General features: G+C 62.0%; 1 protein-coding gene across 1 annotated transcript in view; it reads right to left on the reverse strand.

Annotated features, from left to right (window-relative positions):
• Positions 1 to 18,052, reverse strand: part of Osbpl5 (oxysterol binding protein like 5) — a 43,607-nt gene extending 25,555 nt beyond the window's left edge. The window contains exon 1 of the mRNA XM_090347173.1: positions 17,953 to 18,052. The gene's annotated coding sequence lies outside the window, so the exon portion shown is untranslated. The remainder of the gene's footprint in view (positions 1 to 17,952) is intronic.
• Between the last annotated feature and the right edge of the window lie 854 nt (positions 18,053 to 18,906).

Below are 18,906 nucleotides of genomic sequence, written 5' to 3' on the forward strand. Positions count from 1 at the left end.
CACGTCCAGTATTTTGGTGGCTAATTGAGGATGAGAATCGCATGAACTTCCTGCCTGGGCTGGCTTAGAACTGAGATCCTCAGATCTCAGCCCCCCGGGAAGCTGGGATTCCAGGTGTGAGCACCGGCGCCAGCCACAGATGTTAACGAGGAGACTCAGGCATGCTCAGGCCAGGTGAGCTTGCCTCGCGTCCAGCCACAGATGTTGGGCTCCTGTGTTGCAGGGCTGAGGGGTGCGGTGGGGTGCAAGAGGAGGTGGCAGGAAGCAGCCTTGGGGTACCAATGCCCAGTGTACTCCTGCCTCCAGCATGGCAGGTCTGCGCAGCCTCATCCGTCTACCAGGCGGCAGAATCCCCATCTGAGAGGGGCAGACCTGGATGTGGTCACCGGGGGGACTGGGGACAGAAGGCCTGGCTCCTCGTCCTGTGACTGCTCCACAATGACTCCCTCAGACACCTACCGACTTCCCCAGCAGCTCCTGTGCCCCCTTTCTGGGGATGTAGCCTGCAGCCCCTCTGGTGGCTGGTGACTCTGAGCAGTATAAAGGACAAAGGCCCTGCTTTGTCTGAGGCCCCAGCCCCAGACACAGCCTCTTCTGCTGGCTCTGGAGGCCAGGCAGAGCTTCAAGAGCGGGCATGGTCACTAGACAATGTGTTGAAAATGAACTGTACAGCATATGGGTGAGAATGGGAGGGAGAGGAAGGGTGACATTGTCGCAAAAGAAATGTACTTTTTATCTGACTTATGTAACTGTGACCCTTTCTGTACATCGCCTTTATAATAACAATCGTTTGGTTTTGGTTTTTTTTAAAGAGCGGGCATAGTGCCTAGGGTATCAGACGCCATCAGTGGCTCCTGTCCCTCACTTGCTCATGGGGTCCCCAACTACAGGACGGCCAAGGTGCGTGGGTCAGGTCTTGCCTTTGGACAGCAAGGGCCACCCAGGCAGGCACAGAGACCCAGCAGGTCCCCATGGAGCAGGCGAAGCGCTTCCTATCTGACCAGCCCCAGGCTGGCTCAGGCTGGGCCCTGCTGTCCTCTCTGGTCACCTGGGGTGGCGCTGGGAGGCTGGGAAGAGGATGTGAGAGGACATGGCTACCTTTCTCCACGGTGGCCAGCCAGTCCCAAGGGCCTCCTCACTGCTCGTTCTGTCACTCATGTGTACACGCTCCTGTCTCCTCCTCATCCCTCCACCCCCACCAGACTGCTCTCCCACACCAGCAATGAGGCCGCAGCTGCGGAAGTCAGTGTGGCTCAGCGGTTTCAGAGCCCGCCGCTCCCCCTTTCTCCTGGCCCTGGCCAATGGCCAGCGTCACAAGGGCCGGGACAAGGACCTGCACTCGAAGGTCAAACGCGCACAGAACTTCCCCACACAAACCTGTGCCCCTCACCCTCATCCCGGGAAGCCCCCAGTCAGGTCCAGCCACGTGGGTACTTGAACACGCCAGTCCCATGCCCGCGGTGGCCTCTGCCCTGGGGAGGCCCCTCGCCTACGCAGGCGGAGGAGGAGTGCCCGCCCAGAGCTGCCACACAGTGCAGATTCTCCACATAGCTCTGGGTCTCCCGGAGGCCCTTCCTGGCTTCCCTTTCCCTTTTGTGGTGCGAGGAATCAAACCTGGGGCCTTACACAGGATAGGCAAGCACTGTACCGCGGATCTGTCTCCAGACCTGTGGTGCTGCTTTCTCTAACCGTGTTAAACTCTTGGCTGGCTTCCCTCCCACAGGGTCCCTGCATGCACCCCCACTGCCACTCCCTGAGCACCAAGGATCTCCCACCAATGGCCCCCGGAGGGCTGGCTGCACCTCCCATGCGGGTTCTCTGTCTCGGACTAAAGACAGGGGGGTGCTCAGGGTTGGTTCCACACTGATGTCCACAGAAACCCAGGTGGCCCCTGTTCTTAGTGGGTGACCACATGGGTGTGTGGTGACACAGTGGGACACATTGATGTGGGGTACCTCAGAAGGGCTGCACTGCCCACCTCCGGCCTGTACCACCTGCCCCAGGGCCCTGGCTTCTGCCTTCCTGATGCCACCATGAGGGCTGTTCTGTGCCAAAGCCAGCCATGCGGCATTCCAGTGCCTGACACCCCCTGTATCGGAGCCCCACTGCTGAAGCCCTTCTCTACTGTCCAGCTCCAGGATATCTCTACATTCACTGTGGCCTGTAATCCCGAAGGCCAAGGACAGGTCAGGGCCTGCCGGGGCCTGAGAGGAAGATTCGGGGAAGTGCCATCGCTGGTGGACATGTCTGCAGGCCCTGAGCCAGAGGGAAAACTGGGGGGCAGGGCCTGCCTGAAAGTCCAGTTTCTGCCCCATGGACAGACCCCATGTGGCCACCAGGCCTGCCAGTCCCACCACCTTGCGTGCTCCCTCTCCCTCTCCCCCCCTCTCTTTCTCTCTCTCTCTTCAGTTCTGGGGCTTGAACTCAGGGCCTGCGAACTGTCCCTGAGATTCTTTTGCTCAAGACTAGCACTCTACCACTGGAACCACTTGAGCCACAGCACCACTTCCACACTGAGGAATGGAACCCAGGGCTTCCTGCATGCTAGGCGAGCACTCTACCACTAAGCCACATTCCTAGCCCCTCTGTATTTTGTCCACAGCCAGAGTCCACAGGAGGGAGAGGCCGGTGCCAACCTTTGGGAAGGGGCACAGAGGGCCAGGCTTCGAATGGAGAGCATTGCAGCAGTGCGTGGAACCTCCAAGGTGTGCTGGGACTTGGAGCGTGGGTGGGGTGTAGGGGGGACGGGCAGTGAGCAGCAGCAGAGGCGCAGGATGGGGGCTGCAGCACGCCCCTCCCACCCCTCCCAGCTCTCCTCCTTCCCCTGCCTGGGCTCTGAGTGGGCTCAGGGCCCTGGGTGAGGCTCCACCCCTTCCTGGCAGGCCCCGCCCTTCTCCGGAAGCTTTCTAGGGTCTTTGTCCTAAGGGGCAAAGGCAGCGTGTGTCCTGCTGGTCTCCTTGCGGGGTCTGCCCCCAGCATCCTGAGCCCTTCTCTGCCCTACACGGATGACACCCAGGCTCCTTAGGGCAGCTGTGCTCACAGCTCCCGGGCTCCTCTGGGTACCCAGCCAAGAAGTGTCCATGTGGTTAAGCTGACCTGTGGATACCAGCGTGCCCCAAGCTACTGCCTGACACCCTTCACCCTTCTGCCTGCAGGGCACCCCCTTTCCTCCTGTCCAGCTGAGGGTCTCAGGCAGCCGGGGAGGGGGAAGGGTTAGGGCACGGGTGGGGAGGGCTGAGTCTGCTCCAAGGCCTCCCACGAGGCATGGAAGCCTCTTTCCACATTGGGGGTGATGTGGCCCAGAGCAGGTGGGGCCTGTGCAGAACAGGCTTGCCTGTCCTGGCCACCCCCATGTCTGAGGACAAGCTCCCTGGTCCCAAGCGAAGATCAGCTGATTGGCAGCGGCGTGGAGCCCCGCAGCAGGCCCTGCCAGGGCCAGTGCCCACCCCAGCTGCCTCCCCCGCCAACACGGCCATCTACCCTCGGGCCACAACAATGGAAGCCCTGTAGGGAAAGGTCAGCCTCGATTATCAGGGCGGCTGGAATCTTTATCTGAGGCTGGGCTCCGCTCAGCCTGTAGGGCAGAGGACACAGCCTCAGCTCCCTGTGGGAGAGGCCCAGCCTCCGGGAAGCGATCCACCCAGCCTCCAGCCTCCTGCGCCTCCCACCTGCGGGGGCTCAGTGCAGAGGACAATTCTGATCCCATTCTTTCCGGTCACCCTGCTGTGACCCTGGGAGCACCAGGGAACAGTCACTCAGCCCTGGCTGGCCACATTCCTCCCTGTGCCCATGTAAGGATGGGGCGGGGCAGGCTCGCAGCCCAGTGGGAGCCCGTGACCCCCACAGTGCGCCAGGTTCCTGTCCTACCCACGGCCTAGCCTGGGGTGCCCGAAGGGGTCCTGAGGGAAGACAGGCTGTGGCTACCCATGTGTTCCCCTCCCCACCTCTCTCTCCATCCCTGTCTGGGCCTGGCTTCAGGCTTCAACCTGAATCCTATAGGCTCTGGTTCCAGGCTTGGGTGGGGAACTCCTCAAATCCCACGCTGAAAACAGCCTTTGCCCACCTGACCAACTGGAGGACCGCAGCCATCCCTTGAAGCGACAGCGGCTTCTAGCAGCCATCAGGCTTCTGCAGGAAGGAAGCCATCAGGCCACCACCGTGCTCTCTGAACGGCACTGATCTCAGCAGCCATGGGACCTTTGCTTCAAGGGAACCACCCAGCCCTGGGCCAGAGTGGCCTCAGCAGCTCAGTCTGACACCAGTTGCCCTTTCTAAGCGGACACAAGCACGAGGAACAAGAGACGTGCCAGGCTGCTGTCTCCAGGATGGACTGGCCAACGGGGTCCATGCTGGGCAGCTTGGGCAGTCCCACCCCCTGCCCCCCGATGGTGGTGGCCTCTCTGAGACCTCTACTGGCTGCACTGATGACCCTCAAAGCCCCTGGGCCTCCCACCACTCCGTCTGATCTGGTTGGAGATGGCTGGGGTGGAAGAGGGAGGAAGTTCCCAGACCCAGGAGGGGCAGGAAGCACCCGCCCTGCCCAGGACATAGTGGGCTAGGCCTCGGTTCCCTCAGGGCTGACTCAGCCGTCCCATGCCCATGGGCCTGGCCAGCCCAGCCTGTCCCTGGCACCCGTCCACCTGAGCAACCCAGGCCGGCTACACGCTCCGCAGAGCTGCGAGGCTGCACGGCTGGCCGCCACGTGCCCACTTCCTGACGTGGTCCCCACAGGATGTTCCCGCCCTGTCCGGTTCACAGCCCGCCTGCCACTGCCACCTGAAAAGAGACCATCACTTTCCACAGGCAAACTTTAGTGGGTCATGGGCTCATGGCTAGTCCCTGTACCTGCATATTGGGGGGCCAGCTCCCGCTCTCATGCCAGCATGCCACCCCCAGCAGGACAGCTCTTTATGCCCCTGCTGCCCTGGTCCCGGCATGGGTGGAGAGGTGGCTGCTGCCCGGTCACCCCATGGGAAAGCCTGGTGACACCCGCTGCACTCAGGGCAATGTTTGTTGACAGCCTCTCACCTTCCCTTCCCTTCCCCTCCCTTCCCCTCCCACCTGCCTGTGGGCCCAAGGCACCGCAGTGAGACTGGAACAAAGCAGCATGAGCTGCAGGTGAGACCGATTCTCGTGTGCGTGTGTGTCTTTCTCCCCCTCCTCTCCCTACCCCCTGAGCAGGACTGAGCGACTTGGGTGGCATGGAGGTGGGATGGCAGGCCACTGCTGATTCTGAGAGCCCATCAGCAAGTCTGTACACTGCCCAGGACTTTGGCCTCCTCTGCTCTCCCCTCCCCATGGGGGGGCACCCTGGGGGTGCAGGCTGAGCCCTCGAGGGAGGGAGGGGGGACTCTGTAGGTGCTGGGCTGGCTCGGGCAGGCCAGGCAGGGCAGGCCCCAGACAGCTAGTGGGCCTGCGCGGCGCCACTGAGCAGGACCGCCCAAGAATGGTGCAGACGGATAAGTTCCAGTTACTCAGGTGCTGACAGGTATGCACGTGGGCAGGGTGGGCTCACAACGGGCAGTGCCCTGGTCCCCTGGGGTCTGCCTGGTCAGAAAAAGGTGCAGTCATGACTCAGGCCTGACCCCTGGACGGGCTGGGGTCACCAGTCCCTGGCCAGCTGGGAAGCCTTGTGCCGGCAAGGAAACATGGAGGGGCTCGGTTTCCTGTACCTTGGGATCTGGAGCACCCGGGCAACGCCCCATCTCTAGGGGTAACTGTGGCAAAGCCAGTGCTGGGGGAGCAATGCGAGATAAGAGCCCCGCCCCCGTTCCATGCTGCTGCCTTGAACCCCAGGACTTGGCTCTGCCAGAGGACCCGGGTGAGCTGCCTGATGGAGCCGCCTCCGCCCCACTTCAACCTGCCAGGAGCTAGGGGTCACCAACTTGGGACCAAAGATAGAAAGGGACCCTGGGAGTCGGATAGAGTCCCCAAACAGGAACAGAGGTGACCCAACACCAGACACCACCAAGCACAAGGTAACACTCCAATCCAGGTGTCACAGGCGCGGGATCACCCTTCCTCTCCCTGCCAGACAGATAGTAGGGATGTTATCATCATCACAAGCACCAGCAGGTGAAGAGCCACACAGGTGACACCAGGAGAGGAGGTGGGGCTCACGTCTGGCCTGCTGGCTTCACCTGGTGTCCTTGTTAGTTTGTTTGCCAACTTGACTGGACACTGCAAACATTATTCTGGGCATTTCTCTGAGTGTGCGTGTGTGTGTGTGACACACACTGCATTTAAGTCAATACACTAAAGCAGGTCGTCTGTCTTAATGGAGGCGTGTGGGTGCAGGTCTACATGTAAGAGGAAGGCAGATCCATCACTGCCTCTCCCGCCTTTGAGTGACTTGAGGCCCGGCTCTCCAGGTCCCAGGTCCGCTCCCACCAAGCTAGACCTCACCAAACAGTCCATCTGGAGCTTCAGGGCAGACAGACGAGCCTGGAGGATTTTCAACACTGCCAGTCCATGAGAGCTCACGCGTGTAGTCCGGAGCTTGGCTCTGGGAGTGAGGCCATGCCATCACACGCTTCTCCCAGGAAGCTGGCCACTGGAAACCGGATGAGGTCTCAAGACGGCAGAGTGTCCTCCACCATGACGCATATGGCCATGGAACCACAAGTGGTCAGGGTCCACGTCACGTTAAAGCAACAGAACATAAACCAAGAATGAACTTTTTAACTATGTCTGGCAGACTGCCAAGGGGAAACCCCTTTGCCCCTCACTGGCTGGAGGGGTACACGGAGGCCTGCTGGGTCCTGCTTTGGTGGCCTGGCCCACCGGTGCTCAGGAGGGTGGCAGGCTGTCCACATCCTCTGTGGCCTGTGGAGGGGATCTGCACAGCCCAGAGCACGGAATGATCCAGGCAGTTGTCTTGGTCAGCCGGCCCAGCCATGACTCAGCCCCTCCCCCCACGCAAGTCTGCATCTCTGCCTGCAGAGTGTGGGGCCAGCTCCACAGCAGTGTCCACCCAGGGCCCCCATCGTCAGTCCTCAGAACAGGACGAACGAGTTGATTGCAGCCACCCTGCAACCCAGGCAAATCCCTTCCCTCTCTAGATGAAGCAGCAGAACCCTGCCCTGGAGTCCATGCCACCTGAAGGCCCTGGCAGGTGGGTGGCGGCAGGAAGACGGTTCCCTAACCACAGCCTACCCAGGCTCACACCCGAAATCCCAGCTACCTGGGAGGCCAAAAGCGGGAGGATCAGAATTCAAGGCCAGCCTGGGGGAAATAATTTGCTCCATGTTTGAACTTGGCAGCACATGCCAGTCATCCAGACTATTTCGGAAGCGTAACAGAGTCACCGGGAGGCGGGCCTGAGGCAATGTGAGGCGAGGTTCAACACAGAGCTCAGGTATGAAGGACTGGAGGTGTGGCTAAAGAGGAGAGCACAGGACCTGGGCACACAGTGAGCACACGGCTTCCTCTCCCCCACACCCAGGACCTGGGCACACAGTGGGTGGACGGCTCCTTCTCCCCCACACCCCAGGACCTGGGCACACAGGGGGTGGACGGCTTCCTCTCCCCCACACCCAGGACCTGGGCACACAGTGGGTGGACGGCTTCCTCTCCCCCACACCCCAGGACCTTGGCACACAGGGGGTGGACGGCTTCCTCTCCCCCACACCCCAGGACCTGGGCACACAGTGGGTGGACGGCTTCCTCTCCCCCACACCCAGGACCTGGGCACACAGTGGGTGGACGGCTCCTTCTCCCCCACACCCCAGGACCTGGGCACACAGGGGGTGGACGGCTTCCTCTCCCCCACACCCCAGGACCTGGGCACACAGTGGGTGGACGGCTTCCTCTCCCCCACACCCAGGACCTGGGCACACAGTGGGTGGACGGCTCCTTCTCCCCCACACCCCAGGACCTGGGCACACAGGGGGTGGACGGCTCCTTCTCCCCCACACCCCAGGACCTGGGCACACAGGGGGTGGACGGCTCCTTCTCCCCCACACCCCAGGACCTGGGCACACAGTGGGTGGACGGCTCCTTCTCCCCCACACCCCAGGATACCCCAGGTCTGCCCCAGGGACTGCCTCGCCAGCCTTCACTGTCCAAGTGCTTGCGGGGGGAAGGGGACCACAGGGAGACCGTGGCAAGGTTCAGGGTTTGGAGGTGATGGGTGGGCGGGGACCCTTGGTGGCTTCCGGGGCAGTGTGCACAGCCCGGCTGAAGGGAGGCTGTACACACCAACCCGCCTTCACCTTCCACACCGGGATTCTCTCCAGGAAAGCCATGCGAGTGCAGAGCACCCCAGGACACAGGCTGCCACACACATCCCAAGGGACCAGGACCACAGCCTCACTCCATCGTCCTCGTCCTGAAGTCCCTAGAGGGACAGGAAGGACAGGCAAAGCTAGGAGGCATGAGAGATGCCCAGGCGCTGTCACTAGAATTCAGGCCAGGGGAGGATCCAGAAAGCCCCAGGGCCAGGAAATGGCTCCTGCAGAGAGGTGGCAAAACTCATGGTCCCCAACATTCCCAGACCTAAACTTGGTTGTTTGCTGACACATGGGTCACACTCTGAGATGACAAGTCCCAGAGCAGCACAGCCAGAAGCCTCGTGAGCAGCAGGTGACGTGAAACAGACGCAGGTGTGGGGCGCAGTGAGGCCTGACAGAGCCATGTGGGGTCCTCTGGCCTCCAGGCAACCTTTCCAGACACTTGCCACTGAGGTCTGGGCCACGCACACAGATACGCATGTCAGAGCCATAGCACACTCCACAAAGACACACACACATACGCACGCACGCATACACACACACACACACACACACACACGTTAGGAGGCCCGGGCTTCTTCTCGGGGTGGCACCGGGGTGGCACCAGGCTACCCGGAGCATGGGTGGGGGCTGCAGGGCAGCTGTGAGGAGCTGCTCTGACTCTGCGCAGCGTCCTGAGCCCCGGGAGCAGGCAGCTGGGGTTTTCCTCTTTCCTTCTCACCATGGCTCTGTAGACTGTTTTTAGTGTCCCAGGTAAACATGGCTGATGCAATAGGGCTGTTTGTGTCCCCTTGGGCTGGGGAGAGGCCCAGAGCCTCAAACCTCAGGGAGGAGCTAGGGGACCCTTGAGGGAAAGTGGCGTCCCCACCCCTGGCCACAAGTCCAACGTGGCTAGCAGGCACATGTATGAGCCAGGCGCAGCAGGCTTGAGTCCCAGCGGCAGGCAGGACCCAGGAGAAGGCCCAGAGTCCAGTCCCTGTCCCCAGATGCTGAGGCCCATGGCTGTTGCCCACTGCTGTGGGAAGGACCCCTGCCTGCCCCACTACCCCCAACAGGCTGCCCACTGCTACACTGAAACACACAATATTCTGGGTCCCCTTTGGGGTGCGTTCATGAAGTGGCAGGGGCCCGTGGCAGGGAGCCTGGCTGGGACAGGGTCTCATCTTGTGCCCAGGCTGGCCTACCATGCTCCACACCACTCCAGCTGGGCTGACAAGTGCCAACCGCCACACCAGCTTGCTTCTGTTGAGATAGGGTCTCCAGAGACGCCATCCTCTGAGCTCTGCCTTCACAGAGGGGGTGACAGGCACGTGTGGCCACACAGAGCTACTGACTGTACATGCCAGGCTATCCTTCACCTGGGATCCTCCATCTCAGCCTCGTAACTAGCTAAGACTGCAGGTGTGAGCCACAGTGCCCGGCTGCTCGGTCCCCTGAGATCGGATGAGAGGTTTGTTGTTCTATTTTTTGCCAGTCCTGGGCTTGAGCTCAGGGCCTCAGCTTTGTCCCTGGGTTTTCTCAAGGCTAGAGCTCTACCACTTGAGCCACAGCACCACTTCTGGCATTTTTTTCTATGTATGTGGTACCAAGGTCTTCATGCATGCTAGGCAAGCACTCTACCACTAGGCCAAAGTCCCAGCCCAGGATAAGAGGTTTTTGGCCCAGGATAAGAGGTTTTTGGTCCAGGAGGCCTCAGCCATCATCTCCCACAGCCACATCTAGCTGCTGCAGGGATGGGGCCTCTCCTGACTTTTTGCCCAAGCTGGCCTCAAACTGCAACCCACTGATCTTTGCCTCCCACCAGAGCAGCTAAGACGACAGGCGTGAGCACTCACACTCAGCCCATTTGTTGTTGTTGTTTTCACTAACAAAATAAGGGGGGAAGAGGATGAAGGAGAGTGGCAGAGGGGGTGCATCTGATCAAGGTAAATCACATGTGCATGTGGACATGTCAAAATGAGTTCTCTTCACACAAACTAACTGATGCTAATAAAAATGTGGATAAAGGGGCATAAATGAACATAACCCAGCATTGCTGGTCACTCTAAGACCAAAGAGGACCTGCAAACTTCTAGGGGGTCACCCTGCATAGTGAAGGCCTGCAGGTAGAATGAGAGCCCGGACCTTCCTGAAGACACGTGGGCAGAGGTAATGGGCCGGGCCCCAGGGCCAGGAGACTCCGGAGAAAGCCCCTCCAGGTGGGCTCTCTGGACTGCTTACACCTCAGAGGGGCTCCACATGTGGCACCCGTGGAGACCCTTCTGCAGAACCGGCTCCAGAGGTCATCCTTCCACAGGACCGTGGACTTAGGTCCCCTCAGCCAAGAAAACAAGCAAGGGCCAGGTGCGGCGAGCTGCCTATGAAAGGGCTCGCAGACACGGGCTGCCCGGCCGCCTTGCCAAGCTTTACACAGCTCTGAAATGCTTGAGTTGGAGGGGCTACGAGCAGGATGGATGTTTGTGACTCAGGCCAGAGGAGCAGGGTTCGCTTGTGGAGTCCCCAGACGTCCATTTGGATAGCCAGGACAGCAGCTCCTTGGGGAAAGGCGATGCCAAAGCCCAGGGACCCATGGTGGGCGACCTCCCTCCAACTCCCTGGCTCTGGGCTTCCAAGGACCAACTCCATTATTTGGTATGCTTTCTGCATTTAAATATTTCACAATTTTACAATATCCATCTGTCTGTCTGTCTACTGGCCTACCTTCATGCTCTCACTAGGCTTTTTCACTCAACCACTTGAGCCACACCACCTCTACTTCTGGTTTTTGGAGATCAGAGTCTCACAGACTTTCTTGTCTAGGCTAGCTTTGAACTGTGATCCTCAGATGTCAGCTTCCCGAGTAGCTAGGATGACAGATATGAGCCACCAGTGCCCCTCTCACAATATTTAATTACTAATCACAACTCATTAATGAAAAGAATGATTTCTCCCTGAGCTGAGAGCTCATGCCACCCCCACACAGGCCGGGGACCATGGGTCCTTGCTCTTGCCAAGTCCTCATGGCATCCCATGATGCTGGCAGCTTGGTGGCTCACTCCACAGAGAGTAAACTGAGGCTCAGAACTTCAGGGAGTGGCTCAGGACCACACGGGTGGGGATTCACACACCATTCTGGTGACTGCTGACCGGGATCCTAACCACCACACCACTCCCTATCCACAAGACCAGTCACTCCGTGGAGGCCCTGGGCAGGAAGCCCTCACTGGCACAGGTGGGCAGGAAAAAAGCTTCTGGGAAGCGCCCACAGTCCAGAGTCGGTGGTGCCACAGCCAATGTCTGGGACAAACCAGCTCGCCAAGGACGATGCCAAGTAACTGTGCGCTAGGAGGCAGAGTGGGTTGCACTGGCACCCAGACCAAAGGTAGCAGGGCCCAGGACAGAGTCAGACGCAGGCAGGGTGCCCCTGAGGAGCTGGGGTTCCAGCGAGGATGGCCCAGGAGGTATGTGGGGCAAACTGGGACCTGGGCATCTTGGGACAGTTGGATCCCCAAATGTCTGGCATTTTCTGTGCAGCCCCCAGGTCCCAGACCTGGCCCAGGGGGCAGAGGGCAGGCTTTCCAGCTGGGGCGGGCCTCCGTCAGGACAGAGGTACGGCATGGCGTTCTGGCTCCTCTCCCTCTGCCTCCCCTCCCTCCGATCTTCCAGAGGGGCCAAAGGAGAAGCTGTTCCTGAGCCTCTGTCCACAGAGGCTCTCGCAGGGAGGTGGCGCTGGCTGAAGATGGTTCCCACACAGCCAAAGAGCCAGTTGGGAGAAGCTGGGGGAAAGGGGTCCCAGCAGTGGGACCAGGTTGGGAGGGGGTCCCAGCAGTGGGATAAGCAGGGAGGTCCCAGCAGTGGGGTAAGTGGGGAGGGGGGGGTCCCAGCTACAGAGATGGCCAGAGCCTGGACCACAGCCACCACGGGCTCTCGCAGACCCCACTGGGGCACACAGAGACTGCCTTGGTGCCATCACCCCACGACACATGCCCCCCTACCTCCAGGAAGCTTCAGGAAAGCTCAAGGTCTGGCCAGCAAGATGACCCGCACAGAGAGAGCAGCAGCCAGGCCCCGTCCCCAGCGCTTCACACCAGGTCTCACATTTTCAGGTCAAGGTGACTGACTTCTCCCTATCAGTCTGCACAGTGGACAAGCGCTCGCCTGGCCTTCGCGGAACCTGCTTTTCAGGGACCTGTCACTTGAGGACGGCTGCTATTCCGAGGCAGAATCTAGGCCTCGGGGCAGCCTTGGCCCCCACGCTCCTCCTGGAGCCAGGCCCAAAGTGGAAACGCAGAACGGAGCCGCCGTGGGCGAGGACTCGCTTCAAAGCGGGCTGCTCTCCCCTCTGCCGGGGAGGTCGGGCACGGGCAGCGTGAGGCCATGCCTGCTTTTCCCCTGGGCCTGGTGTGGGGATGACAGGGCAGCAGCAGGCAGAGCCCTCAGGAAGGAGTGTCAACGAGGCTCTGATCTCCAGCACGAAGCTGGAAGTAAGCTGGGGCTCAAGTGGTAGAGTGAAGAGGCAAAATGACAGCCCCAGGTGCTGAGTTCAAGCCCCAGCACCAAGACAAAAGTAAAGTAAGTGGCTCCAGGAGCAGAGGTGGCCAGCCCCCACTTGGGTGAGGAGAGGGCTCTGGAGTCCCACACCGCTGTCGAGGCTACTACTTGGGGTTCCTTGTGTGCGGGAACCCCCGGACCTGCTGCTGGGGGCAGGGCATGCCAGAAGTGGAGAAACTGAGGCCCCAAGAGGCGCTGCCTTGCCATCTCCTGCCCTCAGCCAGGGAGGCCCTGGACCTGGACGTGGCCACCTAGGCTGGTGGCCAGGCTGTGGCATGAGAGGGAGCGGGGTCAGGTGGGAGGCCTGAGGGCCAGGTCTCCGGGGGCAGGACACAGGGTTTCACTGCACCTTGAGTCATCTTGGAGCTTTGGGACCCGGGCCAACAAGGAGGTACAGGTCTTAACCAAGGGGCTGGCTGGGGGGACCAGGAGACAGTGCCCCCCACCAGGCTCTGTGCCAGGACTGTGACTGGTCCTGTTCTACACAGGTGACAGTGCCCAGGCCCCAGGAGCCCAGGCCCAAGTGAATGTTTGCCTTGGGCCCCCCATGCCCCCAAAGGCTGGGGTGAGCCCAAGGAGGAGACAGCTCAGGACAGGAAGGGACGGCAGCTGAGGGGGTGGCTGCGTGGGTGAGGGAGGGTCTCTGCTGAGGCAGGGTCTGGCTGGGCTCTGCCTTCAGGGTGGCCTTGGGCTGGGCATTCTGACCTGGCGGGATGACACATGGGGTGTGGGCAGGGTCCTTGGGGCAGGCAGGGGGAGTGGCACTCCCACAGAACAGCCCAAGCTCACCCATGGCTGGCAGCCAGCCTGAGAGGTGGAGGACAGGAAAGGGAGGCTGGTGGAGCCGGAGGCACTGGGCCTTCCTGGCCCAGTGTGGCTTCCTTGGCCAGGCCTCCAAATCCACGAATCCCCCAGGTCCCAGGCAGTCTCTCTCGGGCCTTGGGGCCGAGTGGCCTGCGTGACCCATCTCTGTACCCAGTGGCAGGCGGGAACCCCAGATGGGAGGGGCACTCTCCCTTCCTGGCTCGGCCAGCGGGGGACAAGGGTTTCACCGCACGCCCTGGGCACGCTCCCGCCCCGAGCCTGCCTACCACTTGCAGGCCTGGACCCTACTGCACGGGGCTGCACAGGTTAGGGCTCGGCCTTCCTTCCCCTCTGCTTTGCGCTCTGTGGTCAGCTCCCAGCTCCCTTCCCTCTGCTCCCTGGGGAGGCAGCTTTGGCCGCCAGCCATTACCCGGGGAGCCTGGACCACCCGGGAGGCTCCTGGCTCCCCTCCTGCCTATGAAGGGAAGATGGGGTGCCAGTGGGAGCCATGCTGTCAGGCAGCCCCAAAATAAAAACTGCTACCCAGCCAGCTTTGCTCTCATGACCCCCGGTGGGCATGCGTGGACTCCTGCTGGCCCTGGTGAGTGGGCACACCCACAGGTGTCCCTGGCCCCTCTGGTGATCCACTCTCTCTGCTCATATTCCTCCTGATGAGACCCTGCTGCCACCAGCCCCAGGCCCTGCCCAGTGCCCAGAACCCAGAGACGGTGGCCTCTAATCAAGTCATATTCACTCAAATAGTTCACAGTCTCGCCAGCCCAAAGGCACTACAGAGTCCCCCTCATATTTGCTCCAATTGACTGACTGGTGCCTTGCTGGGGCTGCCCATGCTCCCCACAGGTGGGTGGAAGGGACAGCAGTGGGTGCTGCCCTCACTGGGCTCTGGGATCAGCCTGCCCCTCCCCCCCTGGGCGCACCATCTGTGGTGGACCAGGCTCCGGCATCAACCTGACCAAAGGAAGACAGCTCCTCACAGGCCAGGGGGAGCCTGTGGGCCTAAACCCTGCTCCACCTAAGCTTCCGGAGTGGTCACTGTTGAGCCTTAACTTCCCCCCTTTCCTCTGGCTTCAACCAGCCAGATGGAGACATGACAGCTGTCGGCACAGGCCCGAGACATGACAGCGCAGGTGTCCCCCAAGCTCACTCAATCCACAGCACCATTCCCTACTCAGAAATGAAGGGACCATGGGGACAGTCACCTCGAGCCCATCCTTGAGGAAGCAAAGGGACGGGGTTGGGGCGGGGCGTGCTGGGCCTGCTGACCTCAGCCCACCGCCTCTGCAGCCTTCCCACAGAGCCCTACGAAGGCAGGCATGGAGTCTGGGGCTGGACCTGGTGCTGGACCCTGAGCAGGACCGGGACATGGAGCAGGGTGAGAACCAGGGGCCTTGTAGCCATGGTGAATGGTGAAGGGATGGACACACACACACACACACACACACACACTCACTCAGTTTTGCGATGTTGGATGGAATCCAGGACCTCACATAATCTAGGCACAAGTTCCACCACTGAGTCACACACTCCGGGTTTGGTTTGCCTTTCTACAGACCATGCTGACTGCTGACTGGACAAAGACTAGGTGGGGGCCGGATCATAGCCTGTGCAAATGCCCTGCTCGTGCCAAGAGCTGGATGGTAGAGAGGGCAGAGAGGCCAAGCCTAAAGGGAGGCTGCTAGCCTTGAAGTTAGCACAGAATATAAGGCAAAGCATTTGCTCTCAGTCTGGGTGGCCCTGAAATAGGTCCCACAGGCCCTCTGGGTAAGTTAGCTGGCTCCCCTACAAAGGGCTGCAAGCTCCTGTCCTGTCTGCTCTCTGCCAGGTTCAATGGCTCCACTGGCCAGGCAACCCCAGGGGCCTGGCTAGGTGACTCCTGGACCTCCCAATGGCCAGCAACGGCTATTAGTCCCCAGGGGTCTGTGACAGCACACCAGGCATCTCTTTTGGGGGATCCCCAGAAAACTCCAGCTAGTCCCACATTCTGTGTGTCTGTGTGTATGCTGGTACTGGGGCTGGAACTAGGGTTTTTGTTGTTGTTCAAGGTGGATGCTTTACCACTTGAGCCACATCTCCATTTTCTGGTTAATTGGAGAGAAAAGTCTCTCAGACTTTCCCGCCTGACAGACATCGAAACATGATCCTCATATCTCAGCCTCTTAAATAGCTGGGATTACAGGCGTGAGCCACTGGCACCCCGCAAATCACACACGTCTTGATTTCATGACATTTCTCATCCGAGGTGGCAAATGTCCAGCTAACACAATGGTCAAAGAACTACACTGGGCCACTCTATTTTCTGTTCCCTCCATCCCATCAGCTTGGCTCCAGCACAACACAACCTCATGCCCACTGCATGCCTCCAGGGCTGTGGCGTGGAACAACTGTGCAGCTAAGAGACCCTTCCCAGGTCCAAGTCCTCCATGCGTGGCCCGCCCTCCAGGCACTCCCCCTGTGCTCACACTTCTCTCCAGGTGACAACCCTGGGCCATTACCACCTTCAAATCCTCACCTCCCTTTCCAAGTTCTTTTGCTTTGAGCCACAGGCCTGGTGAGTGGCACAGCCAATCTGCCATCAAGAGCAACCTGCATTGTTTGTGTCAGGAAGCCAGGGCTCCAGCCTGAACCTCCCACCACCTGACGGGGCTCCCCTGGGGCCCAGGCCCATCCTGCAAGCAGCATGCAGGTTGGCCCATCACCTTCCAGTGTGGTGTGTCCTGTGCTTTGCCCCCTCTGTGCCCCTCACCCAGTGCCAGACTTCAAGTTCTCAGGCTGCACTGAAAACTGCACCTTGCTGCCTCTCAGCTAAGGAGCGGGCATGGGGGGGTCAAGTTCTCTGCCACACAGGGCAAGCTCACCATAGTGGGTGCTTATATGAGGCTCAGTGATGGAATTCACAGAGGGCACAGGTTCCCAAAACATAGCTGCAGGAGAGGACACCGTCAAACCCCTGGCTTTCAGAAGAGAAAGTGGCATTCTCTCCGTGGTGAATACCACTAGGTGGGGGGTTGAGCATGGCACCATCTGCCAAGAGCCCAAAGCAGTGACTTCAGGCTTGGTGTACTCCCAGCCCCTGTGCGCCAGTGGAGTGAACCTCTGACCATCAGGATGTATTTGCGGGGTTCGACCTTAGAGTGGCTGACCCCTAGATCCCAGGCCAGGCCAGTGGTCAGAGATCCTGGCCCAGCCCATCAGCTGCTGCTTCATCATCTGCTCTAAACACAGCCTGTCAAGACAGCCCAGACAGACGCTTGGCTTTCTTTCGGTGCTTGCCTCCTTGGCACTGAAGGCCTGTGTTAAAGGGCCCACCACCCTGGCCCACACACACACACACACGTGCTTGCAGGCAGACAATGGATCTATAGGTCCTGAGCCCGGAGCCTGAGGAGGAAGGACAAGACGCCACGGCCTGGTCTTCCATCCCTGGCAAGCCCCGGATCAGCAAGGAAGTCAGGGGAAATGTGGCAGGCAGGTGTCAAAGACAGACACTGGCTGTTAATCACAGAGAGGCGCGTTTTCTGCCCAGTGTGGGACGGAGAGGCACGGGGTGGGGTGGGGGGGGCAGAGAGATTAAACGCACACCATCACCCCACCTCCACGCCATGACTGCTCCTCTGGGCCCTTGCCACTCTGGCCTGTGAAGTGGCCTCCACAGGCTCGCGCACACAGAGACAAATTCTGTGTTTGTTAGAGGGCATCCAGGTGAGCACCCCCCACCTCCAGCAAAAGAAGAGGAATCATATCAGCCACTTTGGCAAGACATAACGTGGGCAAGGGTGGAGAAGGCCTCCTTGCAACTGGGGGAGGGGGAGTCCTAACTAGCCAACTTCTGCCAGAAGGGCGGGCTGTCTGCCGGAGGAGGGGAGGCGGAAGGACCCGGACCTGTGGCTAGGGGCTGAGGGTCCCCGTCAAGCCTCCTCCTGCCTTGGGGGGCCAGGCCCTAGAGCAGGAGGCCGTGGGCAGCCCACCGGCGGGGCAGGGCGCGCCGTGCGGCCCTGGGCCGGGCTCCCTGGGCCCCCTGCCCTCCCGGGACCCCTCCCGGGACCCTCCGGGCGCGGCTGGGCCCGAGGACAGGCGCCGCCGCACCCCGGGTCTGCGGAGCCGCGCCCTCCCACCCTTTGGCTGGGCCCTGGCTCCTTTAGGCCCCAGCAAGTGCGGGGCCGAGCCGGCCTGCGGCGCCCACCCCAGCGCCCCGCCCGCCAGGCCGCTCGAGCCCCCGCTCCGCCCTCCGCACGGTGGCCGGGCGGGGCTCCGGCACGGGGGCTCGGGGGTCCCAGGCTCTGCCCAGCGGGCTCGCCATCTCCGGGGCCGGCTGCGGCCTGCGCGGCGCCCCTCCCCGGCCTCCCCGTCCCGGAGGCCCGGTTCCTACCGCGCTGCGCCGCGTGCGTGCGTGCTCGCTCGCTCGGTGGTCGAGCTCCGTGCTCCGGGCCGGGCCGGGCCGGCCGGGCGGGCTGCAGGAAATGCCAGAGGACCGTTCCAACTGCGCGAGGCGGGGCCGGGGCGGGGCCGGGGCTGCGGAGGGGCGGGGCCAGCGTGATGGGGCGGGGCGAGGACGGGGCGGGGCCAGCGTGCGGAGGCGGGGCGAGGTTAGCGTGCGGGGGCGGGGCGAGGACGGGCGGGGCCAGCGTGCGGAGGCGGGGCGAGCAGCGGCGCGCGGGCCGGGCCGGCCGGGCTGGCTGCAGGAAATGCCAGAGGACCGTTCCAACTGCGCGAGGCGGGGCCGGGGCTGCGGAGGGGCGGGGCCTGGGGCGGGGCCAGCGTGCGGAGGCGGGGCGAGCCACGGCGCGCCGGCCGGGCCTCCGAGCCGGTTGCGGGCGGCCGAGGGCGGAGGTGGGGCGGGGCCAGCGCGCGGAGGCGGGGCTGAGAGGAGACGGGGAGGAGACGGGGAGGAGGCCGGCGGCGGCCGGGTGAGGGCGGAGGAAGGAGGCGGGGGGCGGGGCCGGGGCCGGGGAGGGGCGTGGCCAGCGCTCGGGGGGCGGGGCTGAGAGGAGACGGGGAGGAGGCGGGCGGCGGCCGGGTGAGGGCGGAGGAAGAAGGCGGGGGGCGGGGTTGGCGGGGCGGGGCCGGGGCCGGGGAGGGGCGGGGCCAGCGCGCGGGGGGCGGGGCTGAGAGGAGACGGGGAGGAGGCGGGCGGCGGCCGGGAGAGGGCGGAGGAAGGGGTCGGTGCGGGTCTGCGGACCGGTCCGAGCGGGGACCCGGGCCCGCGCTCCGCACGTGGGCCATGGAGCGTCAGCTCCGCCAGGCCACCCTGTCCGCAGCCCCTCTGAGCCCGAGTCACCGACGCGGCCGCGTCTTCCTCCGCGGAGGGAGAGCGGACGGCGGG

The sequence above is a fragment of the Megascapheus bottae genome, chromosome 16 (assembly GCF_031878675.1).
Source record: "Megascapheus bottae isolate mThoBot1 chromosome 16, mThoBot2.hap1, whole genome shotgun sequence".
Lineage (NCBI taxonomy): Eukaryota > Metazoa > Chordata > Mammalia > Rodentia > Geomyidae > Megascapheus > Megascapheus bottae.